Source organism: Adiantum capillus-veneris, chromosome 28 (genome assembly GCF_014529385.1).
Source record: "Adiantum capillus-veneris isolate H3 chromosome 28, ASM1452938v2, whole genome shotgun sequence".
NCBI classification, from domain to species: Eukaryota; Viridiplantae; Streptophyta; class Polypodiopsida; order Polypodiales; family Pteridaceae; genus Adiantum; species Adiantum capillus-veneris.
In genome coordinates this window covers 72,712,390-72,726,403 of record NC_140958.1, presented here as the reverse complement: position 1 = coordinate 72,726,403, position 14,014 = coordinate 72,712,390, and the positions used below count along the sequence as shown (strand labels likewise).

The 14,014-nt window shown below is 44.4% G+C and overlaps 1 protein-coding gene across 3 annotated transcripts in view; it reads right to left on the bottom strand.

The window, feature by feature from the left end:
• The window catches only part of LOC147420672 (NADH dehydrogenase [ubiquinone] 1 beta subcomplex subunit 3-B-like), a 72,918-nt gene continuing 58,904 nt past the window's right edge, over nt 1-14,014 (bottom strand). For all 3 annotated transcript variants that reach the window (XM_086505088.1, XM_086505089.1, XM_086505087.1), the window contains one exon: nt 1-283. The gene's annotated coding sequence lies outside the window, so the exon portion shown is untranslated. The remainder of the gene's footprint in view (nt 284-14,014) is intronic.

Genomic DNA, 14,014 nt, shown 5'->3' with positions numbered 1-14,014 from the left:
TCACCTAAAATAGGAGCTTATATTCACACACTTCAGGTCCTACAATCTTGAAACACCAACAATGGCTTTGCAAATTTTCTTTTAACGTGACAAGGCCGAGATTTGGCAACACTTCTTCACGTGAAATGCGTTTCAGATCACAAGTCAACAATGGGCAATATGAAAATAGATAATAAACCCTTCATTATTCATGTTGCTGCAGCTAACAAACCAATTGAACTTCTGCCAATCCCATCTTTCGCCACTTTCACCAAAGTTGCCACCCCCAACTTATCCACAAACCCTGTCGAGAAAAGTCCAAACAAACATGAATTGGAAAAGAATTCCACTAGGCACCTTAATTCCTGCAAGTCAGTGAATAGTTTAAAGAGGGTTGTTTCACTTAAACAAAAATGAGACTGGCACCATATAAATTTTGCAAGGATGATGGCCTTCCTCCTACAAATCTCTTTTTATCAGTGGTTTCCCATAAGTATCTCATCCAATAGGGAGTCTCATTCCAGGTGGGAACTCTTGATATCCTTGGTCGTTGGTTTCCCAGAAGTACCTCATCCAATAACGAATATTCAGTGGTTGGCACATCACAATGCAACACGAATGCTTGCATATGCATGTTACAAGACGTAGAAACATAAAGCCGCCGATGAGCACTCTCCCGTAAATAACCTAGGCCATGAATTGTTCAAAGATTCCCTCATCACTCCTCCCGCATAACCTAAAAAGGTCCAAGCCGGGAGATAGAGACGCCTTTTACAACCAAACGCCGCCCCCCCCCCCCCCCCCCCCCCCCCCCCGACCACAGCCTGTGTCGTTTGGAGGTGCTGAGAATAACCACTGCTCAGACTTCTTAATACTCCCCCCGTAAATAACCACAAGGGTCTAGGCCATGAATAAAAACAACACTTTTCAAACGTTCAATACTCCCCCCGCAAATAACCACGAGGGTTCGGGTCATGAGTATGAGCAAGCATTCTCAAATCATTTCTCAGTACTCCACCCAAGAGTAAAATCACCAATCATTGAAACCAGTATCAAAAACAAAGCCAAACAGTTCAAATCCGCACCAAGACAGGTTTAAATTAGATACCATCTATTTCAAACAAATACCAAACAAGTTCTCAAACAAAACTCAAACTTAGAAAGCAGTTTCGACATCAGTCGAGCTCGAAAAGACGAATGGCTTTCCATCTTGAAACCTGCACCAAGATTAGGATTAGATTTTTTTCATAAGGTCGTAGCCAACTACAGCATGGTCCATAAGTGCTTGAATAATCAAAACAAGCCTCGACAGACAATGTTCCTGTGGCCGTTATGGTAACCCCAAAATATATCAATCATACTGGACCTCCAAGGTTATCATCTCGAGAAGAGACACTTGTTGAGAGATGTTGAGAAATTTCAAGTTTTGATTTGCTAGGGTTTTTGCGGCAAGCCTTTCAAGATACCCCACTTTGCCAGAAGTTGCAATCCAAAGGAAGATGTCTGAAGGCATGTAACCTCGGGCAAAAAAATTCTTGAAAGCTTGCCAAGTCCTTGGGAGTATGCGGCTTGGTAGCTAGAAACATCCACCACTGCATGGCATTGCCTCTGAGAAAAAGAGCGGCTTGAAAAAAAATCCTTGATCCTTCTTTGTGAGTGATCTTTATGGCTTATGCCCTGTAAGGCAGAGCAATGCAGACAGGAGTGCGCCCAATGCGCGATGAAGGGTGGGAGTGGCTAATACGTCCATGGTCGGGGCACGAAGATAGGTTGGGGCACGAAGATACTTCAGATAAAATTCGAGTAGATTTTGAAAGCGCAGGTTTGCTTTGTTTGCTCTTTGGTGGGACCAGTATGCTTTCAGAAAGCACACGCCTGAAGCTCTGATACCACTGTAACAAGGGACGGGCACCACGTGCCAACGGAAAAGAACAGACTGAACACTTTTAGCACTTCAAATAACACTTCAAAGAGAGAAGAAGAAGAAGAAGAAGAGAGTTTTAACGTCGTAGGAAACTATCCCAAGAGACCTTAAAGATCTAGCCGACGAGGAGAGTTGAACTCAAGACCTGTAATTCAAGAGGGAAATGGCATAACCAATCTACCACACTTGGGTGATAGCAAGGTTATACCATTTTGCTCTTTTTATTAGCGTACACACACACACACACACCCGAGAAGAAGAGAGTTTTAACGTCGTAGGAAACTATCCCAAGAGACCTTAAAGATCTAGCCAACGAGGAGAGTTGGACCTGTAATTCAAGAGGGAAATGGCATAGCCAATCTACCACACTTGGGTGATAGAAAGGTTATAACATTTTCCTCTTTTTATTAGTAGAGAGAGAGAGAGAGAGAGAGAGAGAGAGAGAGAGAGAGTGCACGACACACGAGACAAGGAGTGACAGAGTTCCACCTCGAGAAAGCACTGGCCCCAAACCTTGGCTCCCCTTTTGGTATTTCTTTATATTGCTTGAACAAGGTACAATGCCGGTACTCCATCCTTTGCACCTTCATACTGAAGCGTTCCGGAGAATCCCTTGGCTCGTATTTAAAGGCCCTTGGCCATGAAAAGCTTTCAAATTCAAAAGTATCTGATCCCAAAAACTGGCTTAAACAGCTGGCAACGCATTTCACGAGAATCCGTACAACTGCCACATCAGCAACGCAAAATGTGGAAATTCGTATTGCCTGCAACGTGGCACTGCCAACACAAATCACGGGCGTCTGTATAGCTGCCACGTCATCATCTTTCTCGTTGTGAGTGTGCGTGCGTCCGTGTGTGTGTGTGTGTGTGTGTGTTGGTCGCGCTTTAGTTTATTCTCTTTAGGTCACTAGGGCCTTATCGAACAGGGTCCCATAAGTTGGCAGGAACTACTCTTTAGTAATAGGCCACTCGGCAAGACTTTGCAAGTTGGTAAAACTTCTTCTGCTGCTTCTTTTAGGATTTAGGCTTCTCGGCCGGGATTTTCAGGTTGGCTCTGTTCTTCAGTGTCTTGACACGTCAGCAATTTTTGACATGCAATGTGCCATCTGGAAATTTATCTGTGTCCGGATAGTGTGATAAGTAGAACAGTAGTCGGACGAAGTGCAGAATAGTTCAAAACAAGCACATGAATAAGATGGTGTCCCTAGTCTACTCGGGCAAGCTATAATGTAATAATCTTGCAGTGGCTGCCCAAGAAAGTGGCCGGCCAGACAAAGTGGAAATACGACCAAGCAAGAGCCGGTAGACTGGGTCGGGAGAGACATGAAATCGGGCGAGTTGTTAATACTCTAGAGTGGCCAAAAACCCGGGTTTTAACACTCATCTTTAAGTCTAAGGTTTGAAACCTTTTAAAAATGAGTGGCCGGGTCAGTATGTATGCGGTCAAACGACTTAACATTACAATAAGACTAAAACCTGCTAGCGTAGGATTTTGGAAAACCCAATGTTGGCAGCTTGCGAGCAGCTCTCTCTCTCTCTCTCTCTCTCACTCTCTCTCTGTGTGTGTGTGTGTGTGTGTGTGTGTGTGTGGTGCCATCTGGCAAGGATTTAGCATGTGCAACCTTACATAAGGCCTAGTGCTACCACATTGTCGAGTTCTGCAGCAATTTCCACCCACGCACAGAGTCCCCTCTATCGGCTCTAAGTTCAGCCAATACTCTCTCCCCTCGCGATTTTCTTACTATGGAATCCGTGAAGGCCGGGCAGAGGCTGTGAGGCCTGCGGCGGAGGTAGAGTGCAACCATAGCAGCTTGTGTGCGTCCGTGCGGAAAGCGTCGCACTCAAACAAGTGCAGTACCGGTTGCCCACGAAAATTGCAGCACTCTGACACATTCCAGAAGCAGGTTGTAACAAACTGCTGACGTGTCATAGCCTAAAGAATGGAGCCAACTTACAGATGCCGGCCGAGGGGCCTAAACCCTAAGAAGAACAAATAACAGAAGAAGTCCTCCCAACTTATGGGGACCCCGTCCGATGGGGCCCCAAGTGACATAAAGAATAAAAAAAAAGCAGGACACACACACACACACACACAAGAAATTGCAAAGTTGGCTGATGACGTGGCAGATTTCCAAAAATCACGCTGGCTAATGATGTGGCATGTTGTACGGATTTCCGCGTTTTGCACTGACTGCTTATGTGGCAGCTGTATGGAATACCGGATTTTACGCTGGCCGCTTTTCGACCAGATGCTTTTGAGTTTTGAAGGCTTTTCGCTGTAACTGCTTTTCAGGCCAAGCGCCTTTAAATATGAGGTTAGGGCTCATTCTCTGGCATGCTTCCCGGAGAAGGTGCAGAGTTTGGAGTACCAGCTTGTACTTTGTTGATGCAATATAAAGAAATACCGAAAGGGGCGCCAAGGTTTGGGGCCAATACTCTCTGGGGTGGAATTCCGCCACTCTGTGTCACGTGTCGTCTCTCTCTTTCAGTTCAGTTGTTATTGAAGTGTTAAAAGTCTGTTCAATTTGTCCTTTCCTATTGGCACGTGGTGCCCGTCTTGTGACACAAGTTCTAACCAAGGAGAACTCGTGTAGGAGTCCCCTACGCAAGCAAATATCAGTAGAAGCTTCTCCCACATTGAAAATCCGAGTCCGAAGCAAACATATCCGTTCTTGGCTACAAGTATGATGAATTTCAGCCAATAGGCTTATGCAACCATGCATCTTTATGCATCAAAAAGTATTTGGGACATGAACGGTGAATTCTATTTCGGGTTCACATGCTTGTAACAGTTAAGAAATTAATAAAAATCTCCTTCAAGGGGGAGAACCAGCCCATCTTTTGGTCCCTAGTGTTATGTCGATTTTTTGCATTGTTTTTTCCAATTTTATGTCTTGCAAAATTCCACGTGAATTAGTAACTTGGTTTTAAAGCATTATGTGGATGCTTCCATTTCTGTGACAATGGTATCAAAGCAAGGTCCTCTCGTTTCCTTTCTTAAGAAGAGACAGTCCTTGGCAAAAAAATACCCGTCATGGCAGGACAAGCAGAAGAGCTTGAGCGGCTCAGGTAACAAATGGCACAATTGCAAGCTGCTCTTGCTCAACCATAGGTGTAGAAAGTGCTTAAGACCCTTGAAAAAGGGAAAGCAAAGATGGTGAAAGAACCACCTCAGAACTCCCTAGTACCAACTCAAAGAATACCTCAGATTGGGGCTCTAACACGGCCTCAGAGGGATCCGGCAGTAGGAACCTCCCGACAGCACGAAGAAGAAGAAAAAAAAAATTCACCGACTTCCTCACCAGATTACTCTTTTATGAAGAACTTGGTTAATATCATTCCTGATGAGAAACCTGAGTTGCCCTTAGACGAGGCTGTAGATCAACCACCAAAAGCAGAAAAGCAAGAGAAGGATCGTAGAAAGAGTCAGCACACAATTCCGGTGCACAAGGATTCCAAAGCCATCTCCAAGAAGCGGTCCCGACATCACAAGAAGAAGAAGAAGACTTTCAAAGCTAGAGATAAAGATGTTAAATTTGAATGTTATAATGGAAAGAGGATTGCTACGAAGGCTCTCGCTTTTATTCAACAATTCGAGGTGGCCTTTACAAAAGTTAATTTCTCAGAGCGCTCAAAATAACGCTATGCTAGCATGTATCTGAAAGATACAGCTAGCAACAAGTGGCTTACCACAATTCTGGAAAAACACAAACCCAAAGACTGGGAGGATTTCAGGAAGGAGTTCTACCCTCAATTCCTTCCCCCATACTTTGCCGATGATGTAAAGAAAAAATGGGATTGGCACTCCCAAAGAGAGAATGAAGTTGTGTCTGACTACGTCGACAAATTCTGAGAGGTCCTAAAGTTGCTCCCTTTATGAAAGTTTCTAAGGAGAGACGATGCGCATGTAACAAACTTGGACACTCCAAGTCAAGAATCAATCACAACAGCACCAAATAACCACTTTAAAACAATTCACAGATCACAATAGATTTGCACTGGCCCAACGGAGTTCCGTGCCTAGAGATATTGGCCCCAAAGACTGGCGCCCCTTTCGGTGTTTCTTTATGTATTAATCAATGTCGAAGTACAAGAGAGCGGTTAGGGTTTCACTCTGAGACTCTGCGTCCAGATGCTCTGCAGAGTGAGCCCTAAACCACTTACTTAAAGATTACAAGGGATGCCCAAAAGCAGAGCCCCAAAAGCTTCAGTTAAAAGCAAAAATTCTCTCTCTCTCTCTTAAGAGAGTAAAATAAAGCAAATCAATTTTCTCTCTCTCCTTGCCCATGCGTAGAGAGAAAGCACCAATTGCGTCGCTTGGAGGCAACTTTTTTTCCGCCGTGAATCCCGCCGCAATTTCCGGAATCCGTACTAATGCCACGTGGCATTTGCTGCCAAAAATTAGGGTTTCAGCCAACAGTTAGGGTTAGGGTTTCCAAAAATTAGGGTTTCTATAGATTAGGGTTTCTGGCATAAATTAGGGTTTGCAGGTTTTAGAGTTTTTGCTCTCGGTAGCCACGTCATCACTTTGTGACAGCGCAAGTGTGAAGCTAGACTTTAGCCAGTACTTGAAAAAAGTATGAAGCTCTACCCCGGAAACACTGTTCAAATTATGATGCAGTCCGTCCTGATAGCCGGTAACTTGCATTCGAAAGGAATTCCTCGGGTGGCAACTGCTGCAGAACTCCACAAATTGGTAGAACTAGGCCTTATGTAAGGTTGCGCATGCTATATCCTTGCGAGAGAGAGAGAGAGAGAGAGAGAGAGAGAGAGAGAGAGAGAGAGAGAGCTGCTCGCGAGCCGCCAATGTTGGGCTTTCCAAAATCCTACGCGAGTTTGCTCCAGTTTTTAGTCTTATTTTAATGTTAATTCATTTGACCACTTTTATACTCACCCAACCACTCATTTCAAAAGGTTTCAAACCTTAAGCTTATGCTTTAGTGCCACAAATACAATGCAGAAAATTGGATGATAAGGTTGTCAAATGCTTTTTTTTTTTTGGTTGACTTAAAAATGAGTGTTAAAACCCCGATTTTTTGCCACTCTAGAGTATTAACAACTCAGCCAATTTCATGTCTCCCCCTACCAAGTCTGCCGGCTCCTGTTGCGTCGTATTTCCATTGTGTGCGGCCGACCACTTTCTTGGGCAGCCACTATAGGACTATCAAATTATAGCTTTTCCGAGCGGACTTGGGACACCATCTTATTCATATGCTTGTTTTGAACTATTTTGCAGTGTGCACTGCTTACGGCTACTGTTCTACTTATCATATTATCCGGACACGGATAAATTTCCAAATGGCACATTGCATCGGAAAATTTACCCGTTCGTAATTGGTACCAATAAATTCATAAATTCATTGTGTGTACACAAAAATCATTTTCATTTATCTGTAGCTACAACTAAAAATATTACATCTCTTTGGCTTCTAATCAGGCGTCCTCAACTGTAGAGCCTCATGATACTGATGCACGATGTCTGGGAAATCCTGTAATTCTGATTCCGTCATCCACTGGGCATCTAGAGGAGAGTAATTCTTAAACTTTTCTAACGATGCGTTCTCTCAGACTTTGGTTGGTACTCCTGATGTTGAATGATCTGTCCTGGAAGAAGTATTTCTTCAATTTGAACTACCTCAGGGGGATCTTTTGTAGCTGGTTCTGCAGGAGATTTACCAACGAGGTTCGGCAACGAAAGGTCGTAGAAGGCTCGTGTGAAAAGCATTACCCATTTTCCAAGTCTCTAGAAGATCCAATCTAAATGCTACGAAATCTATCTGTTCTGTAATCTTAAACGAGCCGTAATATCTATTGGAAGTTTAACAACTTTTCCTTTTTGATTGGCGTGTTTCTTAAGTTGTGCTTTATCAAACTTGAGACGAACAAATTGCCCTTTAGTTAGCTTGAGATCACGACGATGTTTCTTTGCTGCTTTCTTATGCTTTTCTTGAGATCTAAGGATAGCATGCTTCACGTGAGTGTAAGCGGTATCTAGATCTCGAACAAATTCATCAGCTGCAAATATCTTATCCTTTGTGAGAAGGGTTGGGAGAAGATGTGGTTTGTCATAAATAATCTCAAAAGGAGCTTTTCCTGTAGAGGAATGTACAGTGTGATTTGTAGGCAAATTTTGCGGGAGATAGATATTTCTCTCATTCTCGTTGGTTATCTGAGACATAGAACTTTAAAATGTCTAGGACTGTGGACTTAGCAATTTCACTTTGTCCATCTGTCTGAGGATGATAAGCCGAAGTAAAATTCAGATTAGTCTTTACGTTCGTAAAAGTGCTTGCTAGAAATTATTGGTCATTCATGAGTCACGATCATTTATAAATCATTTTGGGCATGCCATGATGCTTAATTTGGGCGAGAAAGATCTTGGCCATGTGATACAGCTTTGATGGTATTTCTTACTGCAATGAAATGAGCTTGCTTACTGAATTTGTCTATAATAGTCTAGATTGCATCATTTCCATTCGGAGTAGTTATCACCATCAGTGACATAGTCACTTATCATATCGTGGAATCCCTCGAACATCGTAGCATCATCTTCCGGTACCTCAATCTCTTTTGGTACCTTAGAGAGTGGTTTCAATGCCAGATGTGTCCACTTGCCTACATATGATTTGTTGCAACAAGTCCTCCAATGGCCCCTAATGCAAGCATCACAAAAACAAGAAAGCAATCTGGTCCTTGCTTGACTTGGATCCTAGCAAGGAAATCTTGAAATATACTGGAGTAATCAAGATCCTTGTACTATCTCACAACCCCATATATTTGCCTATCCACATCCCCCTCTTTTACCAGCCAATTTTTTTTGTTTATAGTAGGATCTGCTCTAGTGGACTATGCATAAGAGCTACATGCATCATTGGACATTGTTCTAATAAAAAACGCAACCATGTCTATAGCTTGCCTAAGTACAATACCTAGGGTATCGGTAGGGGTTGAAGCAAGCTAGGAGCCTTATGGCGATCATACTTAGCTTTTTGACATGGTATACATTCTTTGACATATTTGTCTATGTGGGCTCGTAGTGTTGTCTATATTTCTCTACGGCTTGTGTCATAGACATTACACCTTTGTGCCGTGTCATGCGTAAGGACAAGCATGTGCTTTATCCATTACCTTTGTTCTAAGTGGACGCGGCACACAAAGAACATAATGAAAATAAAGGTAACTAGCTTTAATAGAGTAGGAAAAAAATCCAGTATAGCTGTTGCCAGATTTCACTGGAATCGAGGTTGTCAAGGTACATCTCGGGTAGAGATTCCAACTCTTAATGATGTAAATTTGTTATTGCATTTACTTGAGGCCGTAGTGAGAGAGCATCTGCCACCACATTCTTACTTCCAGAAGTGTGTAGAATTTGGCAGTGAAAGATGGAAAGAAAATTGGCCCACAACATATGTTTGTCAAACAACTTGTGTTGAGAGAGACAGTATCAAAGACTTTGATGATCTGTCTTGATCGTAAAATCTACTCCCAGAAGGTAGTGTTTCCAAATTGAGAGAGCATGAATGACTGCCATGAGTTCCTTCTCATAGATAGAAGCATGAAGCTCTGCATCACGAAGTCGTCTACTTTCATAATCTATTGCGTGGCCTTCTTGATTAAGAACTAAGCCAATGCAATCGCCTGAAGCATCACAATGTACTTTAAATGGTTTCCGAGATCAGATACAATGAGGATGGGTCCATATGGCGAATAAAGCGTCTGTAGAAGGAACAAAGGCCAAGGAAACTTTGGACATCATGAACCGAAACAGGGTGTGGTTAATCTGAAATAGCTTGAACCTTTGCTGGGTCCATGCGTAATTGATTATGGGAGGCAATGTGTCATTTGTGTTCCTCCTCTGTGTGAAAAAAGACAAAAATGTTATCGAATAAGATGCCTGTAAATTGTCAATGAGGACAAAAAATTTGGTCCATCATTTGATTGAAAGTTGTTGGAACGATCGAAGGGCATTACTAAAAACTCGTACAATCCTAAATTTGTGCAGAATGCACTCTTGTGTATGTCTTCTGGAGCAATACGAATGCAGTCTTTTGTACGACCGAAAGGCATTACTAAAAACTCGTACAATCCTACATTTGTACGGAATGCAGTTTTATATATGTCTTCTGGAGCAATACGAATTTGATGGTGGTTGCTCTTGAGATCTATGCGGCTGAAAATTCGTGCCCCTTGTAGCTTGTCTTTGATTGTAAGGTGCAGCGGAATGAATGTTGTATTTTCTCAAGATTAGTGATCTTTATTGCTCAAGGTTCCTTTTAGTTCTTAGGGAAGGAGAGAGCCTTCCGTCTTGTAGAGTGCTGTGATCACGAACAACGTGAGTGGATATTGTGCGTGCAAGTGAATGAGACTGAGAGAAGGAGAGAGAAGAGATACGACACCCGAGAGGTTGTAAAACCCTCATCCGAAGGCCCCACTCTCATCGGCGAGAGTGGTCTACTTTGATTGCACAAAGATGTACAATGCGAATGCAATGGACTGATGCATTGGGACTATGCCGATGACGACGGCGGTGATGCGACGACTTAGGCTAAACTATGTGATCTTCTATGGCTGAATTCGGGATTGTCTTGGTGGCTGAAAATGACTGTTTTCTTGCTGTACTTATGGCTGAAATTCTTTGCTCTTGTCGAAGGTTCTGTGGTGAATAAAAACGATGAGATGAGACACCTTATGGCTGCGTTTTTATGGTATTAGAGCTTTGGAAGTGTTCTGCATTACTCAAGGAAAGAACCACAAGAATTTTTTTTTGTTTGTTGCGATCGCATGAACCCAAGTTTACTTGGGCGTGGCGATTCTTAATCGTGTTTTGTTGAAGAGTGACAGGAATCCCAAGAAAGAAGGGCTTGTCCAACCTCCCCTTGTGTCTCTTTTCACTCATCGAGAGCGGACCGTGCACTTAGCGGCCGGCCAATCGACGTGAGGTGGGAAAAAGCAACCTTGGTGTGAGCGCAAGGCCGCCAAGGGGGTGCGCCCGCAGAAAGGAGTAGAACTCGGGTGAAGAGAAGATCCTTCTTCAACGCGATTTGCAAGCGAAAGAAAACCTCAAGAAACCCAAGAACCCAAGACCCTCAAGACTCAAGAACCTCAAGAACCCAAGATTCTCACGAATCAAGGACCTCAAGAACCTCAAGACCCTCAAAACCCAAGTTCCTCGCGAGCTTAAGACCCCAAGATCATAGCACATGGTCGTCACCCGAAGCGGAATGGATACTTTGCATACAGGTGATGAGCATGAGAGAGGCGACGAAGACTCGTCCCCACCTGGAGATGATTTCTTCAACCCTCCCCCTTCGCCATCTACGCCACCAAGTGCACCAAACCCTATGGAGGAGATGGTCAAGCAGATGATGGCCATGATGGATAGACAAGAAGCAAGTTGCCTTGCTCAGGACCGTGAGCGCCTTGCTCAAGAACGTGAGCGCCTTGCTCGTGAGCGTGAGCGCGATGAAAGAAAGGCAAGACTTGCCGCACAACAAGAAGAAAATCGACTTGCTCTCGAACGCGAGCGCGATGAACGAAATGAACAAAAAGCAGAAAAGGACGCCGAGCGTGAAGCTCAAAGGAAGCTTCGCAATCAAGAGTTTATTTCCCACATCCTAGCCTCGAAGACCGAACCACCCAAAGATTGTGGGAGTTTGTCAAGTGCCAGTGGTTAGCCCGTGAGGCTAGGAGTGCGCGAGGTCACCTCGAGGAGGTGAGGCCAGGTGGTATGGGACGCTCGGTCTTACAGGTGCACGTCTACGTCCTCAGATGCTGGCCCCAGCACGGGGGAGCTGCCGGATGGTGGCTATGGTCGGGTGGTTTGTCCGACGCGCATCTGTTGGCGGTCCGTTAGGCCGGGAGATCCTTTCTCCTCCTTCGCTTCATGGTATCAGAGCCGGCTTGGCTGCACGAGGGACCGTGTGCACACCTACGGAACGGTTCGGGTTGGAAAACCTCAATTTTGTATAATTTTTAGTGATTAAATTGCTGAAATTACTTACTTTTCTTCTCGAAAGCATGTTTGCAGGTGAAATTTGATGTGTTTTTTGCTAATTTTTTATAAAATTCAGCAATTCGGCAGTAGGAATGCTTAAAAAATTGGAGTTTTTCAATGAATTCTATTGATTTTTGACAGGAATTGGAGGATTGACACAGAGAGAGAGAGAGAGAGAGAGAGAGAGAGAGAGAGAGAGAGTTACAACTCTCTTGTGAGCTCTGCACACGAGGCAGGGAGAGCATCCTCTGTAGCATTGAAAAAATTCGTTGGCTCTGTTGGCCTCCAGCGTGGACAAATTTACTATGCGCTGGCTCCAGAGTGCAGCCTATAGCATGTGTTGGACACGACCCTCCACGAGCCTAAAATTTCATGCGCTGCCTCTCCACGCATTAGCACTCTGGCCAACGCTGCCTTGGAAAAAAAAAAATCCACGCTGATGGCTTTCTTTTGTTTTACGCTGGCACCTAAGAGTTAAGAAACGTTGGCACTTAAGGGTTTATTTAAGTGGCCTTTTATTTTAAAGTATGGCCAAGACTTTTTGAGTTTTTTCAAGCTATGGTCTGAAACCTGAGTTATTAAAAAAAAACTCACTTACAGAGACTGCAAAGTTTGCAGAGAATCTCATTTTTGAGCTCTCTACATCTTTCTGCTGCTCCTCCCTCTCACCCGCTCGTGCTCCCGCGCCCCTGCCATCACTTGCTCACCTTCAGGCGCTCACGCCGACGCGTGGAGCTCTTCGCAACTTCAACCCTTCGCGATCGAAAAGTGCACAAAAGGCTCGGTTTCGCGTGAATTTTCCAGTTTTTCACGCACTTCGCCATGGATTCCTCCAGCTCGGATGTGCAGCGTGACGACGCGCCAGGTAACATTCAAATTCCATTCACGCATGCTCTCTACACATGGATTACCAGCACTTTCGAGAGTTTCGAACAGCGTGTTACCGCTCTGGAAAACGCGAATGTTCAGACGAACCTTCGCTCGGCCTCTCTCGAAGGGGTTGTACAACGGCTCAATTCCCGACTTTCTACTCTTGAAAATATGGCTCAGTCAACGACTGCGCGTATTTCTGAGAGCGAAACCCATCTCCAACATTTGAGGGCCCAGATTACTGCTTTTGGGCGTTCGCAGGGTGGTCCGACTGCTACAATTCCGTACAAAACTACAAATTTCTCAGGTGAAGAGGAGTGTACGGAATTGGCCGTGAATAACTGGCTGCACCAGTGGACCACATACTTTCATCTCCATGGGGAGCATGATGAACGGAGGATTCAGACGATTCCTCTCTATCTGCGCAGTAAGGCGCTTACCTCGTGGCGTGACATGACAGAAAAGCCTACGACGTGGGCTGATTTTTGCCTGAAATTCAAGAAGGATTTCGCTAAAATGGACCCTTTGAAAGCGTATGCCAAACTGCAGAGTCTTTCGATGAAAACTCTGTGTTTTGATAAATATACAACAACTTTCAAAGAGGCGCTCACCTTCTGCAAGGTGGATTCCACACACGCCGTGCACATGCACTTATTGGGGTTACATGAAGATTACCGTTGGGCCTTAATCAAGGACAAAGCCCCAACTGACGTCGAGGATGCAATGGCAAAGGCCAGGACGTTCCATTTGATAAATGGAGCGAATTATGAAAAGACGAGAACTGCAGACCATCAATCCGGTGAGGGTGCTTCGAGGAAGCGACCTCGATTCTAGCATAAGTGCAAATCACCGCCGAGATCTTCTCAGGAAAAGAAGAAAGCCAGAAACGCTTCAATTGCTGATGCAGTAAAGAAGGGGGCTTGCTTCGGATGTGGCCAGACGGGTCACCAAATCAAGGATTGCCCTAAGAAGAAAAAGACACAAAAACCGCAAGGCCGTCCTTCGGTTCAGATTCACGAGATCTCAGGTAACTCTGAGCTTGTTCAAGTTGAAATCCATCATTTAGCGCACAGTTCATGCACTAATTGTACTTTTAGCACCAAAGTGTTTGGTAAGCACGATCTTCTCCGGTTCCCCGGGAAGATCAATGGTCACGACCTGACCGTACTCCTTGATAATGGAAGCTCACACAATTTTGTGGATGCAAAATTGGTGCAGAAACTGAACCTGCGGACGCAGGACAGTGA